The sequence below is a fragment of the Poeciliopsis prolifica genome, unplaced genomic scaffold (assembly GCF_027474105.1).
Source record: "Poeciliopsis prolifica strain line A6 unplaced genomic scaffold, Auburn_PproV2 SCAFFOLD272, whole genome shotgun sequence".
NCBI lineage: Eukaryota > Metazoa > Chordata > Actinopteri > Cyprinodontiformes > Poeciliidae > Poeciliopsis > Poeciliopsis prolifica.
The window spans coordinates 55601-61639 of NW_026562647.1; positions in this window are offsets into that span (position 1 = coordinate 55601).

Genomic DNA, 6039 nt, shown 5'->3' on the forward strand with positions numbered 1-6039 from the left:
AAATTACAATAAAATCTGCACAGCGATCATTAGACCAGCAGTTACATGGATTTAACAGTGTTGAGTTGGAAAATTGAATCAGATGATAATTTTCCTAAACCCCTGCAAGGCAACATTTGTTCATGGGCCAATTTACACACAATAATACCCATAAAATATTATGATTAGAAAAGCAGGGCCACTTAATAGAACAACAGCAGTTACTCTTGATGACTTCAGACCCCTCCAGCATAAAGTACCAATTTGTGCAAATCATTTTGAGGCTTGGAAGAATCCTCATTGTTGTCATGTGAAGTAGAAGGGATAGAATGATTTTTTTTCTTCATGACTTCGCCTAGTATAACTGTCTTTCCCTCAAGATTGATGCTTTTTATTAATTTTAGCCGCCCTCTGAAATTGTGGGGAAAGAAACGGCTTAAATAGACATTCTACGACTGTAAGCTGTAAAGTTGCCAAACATGAAAAAGTATTTTCACCCAATATGAACGCATTTGGATTTAGGTCTGCACTTTGAATGGGCCGTTACAGGAACCTGACTGGGCCATTTTAGCAATGAAACCATTCTGTTTTATTTCTGAATGTATGTACAGGCTGGTCTTCTTGCTGAATGGTGAACCTGGCCTTAGCGTTCCTCCCTGTCCCCTCTAAAGGCCCCCTCCCATGGTAATAATTCCAGAGTTATTCTGAGCCTCCATGCTGCTTCTCTAAATAATGAATAATGTTCTCCTTGCCCAGCTGGTCTGTTTAGAGCTTATATACTAATTGTATATTTGAATGAGAATGTAAGCAGTGTTTTTAGGTTCTTAAAGGCTGGATTGTTTCTTTAAGAAATTCCTGCTCTTTCAGAAACTCTGGCTTCAGAAAGTCATCAAATCATGGCTCCTCTATTACCCTTTGACAACGTTTTTACCAGCGTTTCACAGAGAAGTAGCTCCTTAATGAACTCGCTAGATGCAATGTTCCACTAGGTGTTTGCTAATTGCTGCTGGCTAGTCTGAAGGAGCTGAGTGAAGGAGAAGCTGTGGAGTCCTGTTTTGAGGTGGAAGTGTGGAAACTGCAGTTCTGAGGAGGAGCTTCGCTTCAAAGGCGGAGCAAGCTCCACCCAGGTGTTGTGCACAGATGAATGGTTGCCATGGAGATTAAAAGATTTCTTGAACATGCATGAAAGAATCAAGGCAACACTCCAGACATGTTTTTAAGGAGGGAATAACAGTATAACATGAAATAAAGCTAAAAAAAAGTCAATTTTACATGATGCTGGCCTTTTAAGAATCATGATTTTATGTGATTGTTGGTGTCATGTTATTGGATCCAATATTACTGTTACGTCTGAAATCAACTGATTTTGAATAGATTGTTGGTTGACTTTTTCATGATTAACTGCTATACAAAAAAATGAGCCTATGCAACATAAATCCCTTAAGCACTTTGGATTAACAGCTCTTCCCAGACACAAGCTTTCCCTTAAAGTCTGATCTAAAACGGTGGAGAGGTTCAGCCTACAACTCAATGGTGTTCAGATGAGCTGACCAACATCCCCATATGCTGCATGCTACCAAATGTTCAGGATTTCTCATTTGATTTTTCACTGCAGTCACATCCCTTTTAATTTACCGTTAACAAAATCAGATAGACTCTCTAGAAAACATTGCAACTTGGCCCTTTCACTGAAGCAAAGTCAAAGCCGTAGTTAAACACGTTGTCCATCTTTCAGTGCTTTGCTGTGTTTACCATTTCCCCATATCGGTTTAAATTGTGCCAAAATGCTGCCAGTGGTGATAAGGGCCTAACACGACTCCATTAGGCCGGTCTCCTGTGTAGCAACACCATCTGTCTGTCTCTATCTCTCTTGCACACATTTCTTTCTCCTCCGTTTTGCTGCAGCAAGGTGCCGCTGTCTTTTGCTCTTCCCACTGACGTCTCCTTTGCTGAGTGACAGATGCCCAAAATCAATTGCATTTACTCAATTTATCTCAGTCCAAGGAAACATGGCTGAATGAAATGGGCGAACATCTTCTCCTTGCATCAGGCTGAGCAGCTAATGCACTTTTTTTGCGAGCAACGGCTCTGATATGCATCAGGAACAATGAAAGTGCACCAAAAAAAAAGAAGCGTTATCATAATCAGGATTCATTTATTTTAACAAAGCACCAGGAATATTAAAATTTGACTCCATTATGTGGTACATACTGCATACACTTTCACGACCGACAGCCGGCTATCAAGTTCTCTGCAGTAGAAATACTATTTAAAATAGCAGGCGAATGAATAACTTAAGATTTCATACTTGTGATTGTTTACTTTTTTTATTTTTCTTTGGAGAAACATTCCCAACTTAGAGTTTATGGCATTTTAAGTTATTATCTTGCAGGTAAAAACTTTTTGTTCTGCAGCAGTCCAGGCGTCATAAAGTTCAGTGTAATTCATCAGTTTTTATAGGCTGTCTTACTGTAGCAACACCTAAGCATGTGTTATTTCAAAGCTTTTCAAAAACATCTATATTGCTCAAATATTTTCCTTGTGTGTCGTATAGGAACTTTAAAACTGAGTGTACCTCATTGGGATTTGATGTGATTGTTGTTGTGATTCACCTGTCCATTGGGCTTTCTGCTGTCGTTCACGGCCCCTTTCATTCCTGTTTTTGGTTTCTCGCTCTCTCCCGTGTCTGCCTGTCCAAACAGTTGCTTCATCCTCACCCAGAGGGAAAATGTCTGTTGCCATTCCTGTTTTGACTCTTACCTAAGCTTTGTCTCTTACATCTTGTACCTTAACACTGATTAGTCCTATAGGAGAAACAGTCCCCAGTAGAAGGACATCTTGTTCAATCAACTCCACTGCAGTCAAAGTCTCCCGTGGTTCGTTCTTTGGTCCGACATTGCATGGACCAAAGAAACATTCTTTGGTCTTTAGAGTCTGGAAATATACTCTAAGCCAATCTTCCGGGACTCTATCTGGGAAGATTGTGGCGACAGAGGTAGGAGTTTCTCCTTCAATCGGTGGGTTGCCAGATCGATCCCATCCCGTCGACCTCTGTTGTTGTGTTCTTGGTCAAGACACTTCACCCGCCTCGTCTGCTGCTGGTGGTCAGAGGGCTCAACAGGTCGCTCCGGTGTATGGCAGCCTTGGCTCTGTCAGGCTGCACCACGGCAGCTGTGACTACTATCCATTAGCTTGCTTCCATCAGACTGAATGTAGTGGGAAGTGCTTTGGGGTCCTCTGGACTTGATAATAAGTGCACACCATTTACCAACTCAAATAGGTAATTATTTCTTTTTTGTCTCAAGACTGTCACCTCTAATCGCCTGAAATGTTTCCTTGCAGAGGAAAGATCAAGTACTTATCTAGAGAAGAAGCAATCATTTTGCACCTCTCACATCTTTTAACACTTTCCTAGATTTGGTTTTGAATTCTGGGACTTGCTCATACTTACTTTATACAACAAATAGACTGGAGTGGAAGTAAAAGAAATCAAAACTTTAGAAAGTAAGGCAATACTTTTTAGCTGTGTCTACCTACTCTGGTAAATAGTAAATGGCCTGTGCTTATGCAACACTTTATCAAATCCACAGGACCCCAAAGTGCTCCATTCTACATTCAGTCATTTAACTATTCACACTCACATGGTGGCAAACTGCTGGATTGTTGCCACAGCTGACAGAGGCGAGCTGCAGGCACGACCAGCAGCCAAGATGGTACCCAAGGACACAACGACAGATGTGGACGGATTGAACTGGCCGCCGATTGGAGGAGGAGCTCCTACCACCGTCTTGGGTGGGCTAAAGGGCTATTGATTTACTTCACTTGGAGTAAAGCATTTCCACAGCATGATTCTGCCATCACTGTGCCGGTGTGAGGACAGTTTGTTAATCAAGCTGAGGTGTTGACTCACTTCAGATTGATTCTCTGACTTCACAGATGATCTCACCTGAGCTGCTTATCTCTCCAGCGTCTCCATAGTTACCAAGGCCTCTTCAGTGTCTTTAACTAGGACTCTTCTTGCCTGTCCTGACAGCTTCAGTGAACGGTCATATTTTCAGTTGATCCATTCTGTTTCTGGTTAAACTAAGCAGTGTACTGTTTAGGTGACTCTGAGGGGACACTAGTTACACTCTCATTATCATGCAGCCACACTTGTCTTTTCGAAAAGCATGAATCATTTCTCTTTGGCTAGACATTTAGATGAAATCCTAGTAAAATACACTGACGTTTGTGGTTTTAATATGCCAAACTGTAAGAAAGTTAAAGGGGTATGAATAATTTTTCCATAACATGCTGTACTGTAGTGAAGGGGCTTGAATTGGTTGAGAATACAAGTTCCTCAGGAAAGACATGAGTGTTGCAGAGCTCTGTTTCCTTTAAAATATTCATAGTCATAATGTATTGGCAAACACAAACAGCTGACGCAAGTGTTTGCTCAGAGATATTGGGCTGGAAAGAAGGCAGCTCCTTCACCTCGCGGGAGGGAGAAATCCAATTGAAGGATTTGGAGAAAATCCCGTTGGACAAACTGTCTGCTGCATTTGCACACACATTGTTCCTCTGGAGCTCATAGTTTCTGTGTGTAATGTGCTCTTTATGTTTGGAGACTTTATATGGAGGGTTAAAATAAATGATTCTGCTTTGAAAAGTGGTTGCAACAATGCTGCTATTTTAGTCTACTGTTGTTCAGTAATGATTAACATGGATCAGCACCAGCAGTTGCTGTTTGGAAGCTACAATGAAAGACAAAATACAATAGTTTCAGAGATGAAAGAAATTCTAACTTTGATTGGAGTTCCAGCAGTGATTCCGGTGAAGATGAACACCATCCGGCTCGACCCGTCTCTCCTGAGCGGCATCTGCAGTCAGGCTGCTTCAGGTTTGATCATCGTTAACAGAAATAAAGGCTTTCAATCTGTGTAATTAATCTATATATTCTGCTTCACTTTGTGATAAAGTTCCTGAAATTAATGAACTTTTCAATAATATTCTAATTTATTGAATGAGTCTCTAGTCTTATCACTGCCAGGCACATCTGCAGGTTCAATGATATTGTTGCTGGATTACATTGTAGAACATTGGAGTCAGAGCACTCCATATAAGTGCTTTGGCTCTTTAAGGTTGACGGCTTCAACCAGAACCAACATGAAGAACCTTCGAGCTTTCAGAGTTGTCCTTCCCTCCATGAGAGAACGCCACAGATTAAACATCAGCCTCTCTGGAAAACAGAGAGCAGCTGATAGTTCCAAACTTTCCAATTCTTGGGTTGTTATCGTTTTGTTGCAGTTCAAAAAAGTGAAGAAGGAGATATGAAAAAAATGTTTATTGTTTGTCTTAAATGGGTTCAAGGTGTCCGCAAATGTGAAGAAACACACTTATTCACCCGAAACCTCCCAGGAGAATGTTGTCAGGAGGTTTGCCTGTCTGGGATGTGAATTCTCTGATCTGCTCCAAATGTGACAGATATATTACATGAAGCCTCCTCCAGTGGCCCATAATTCAGTCTGCTGTTGCCTTTCTGTGAACCAGCCTGAAGCGTCAGTGGAAGCATTTTACTTCTTGTTTCTCTGAAGAAAAATAACAAAGTCTGCTCCATCCTGCTGGACTCTTGTCATGTCAAAACATGAGACCTTACTGAGTTATTTGAACACTTAAACCTTTAATGGCACAACACATATGATTCAACTAGCAAGCACATGCATATGTAAAAAAAGTGTTACACTGACCTTGTTGCATGTTTTTGTTCTCTATACATTTGCAAACACTTTGCTTTGAACAGCTTCTTTTGTTATAATTTTCACCTCTTGAATTTGTTTTTTTTTTGTCTTTGTTGGTTTGTGTCTTTATTTCTCAGTTAGCTGTAGGATAATGAATAGCTATATGTCACATTAGAGGTTGAAAAATATTTACTTTTTGTCCATGAACTTTTTTTTTTTTTTGTTAATGTCCTAAAATCATGACTAAGCCCAATGCATTTTGGGTTAAATTTATGTGCGGTGTGGTAATACTTTATCAAGTGATGGAAAATCAGTTTTAATAGTTAGCAGTAGGAAAATATTC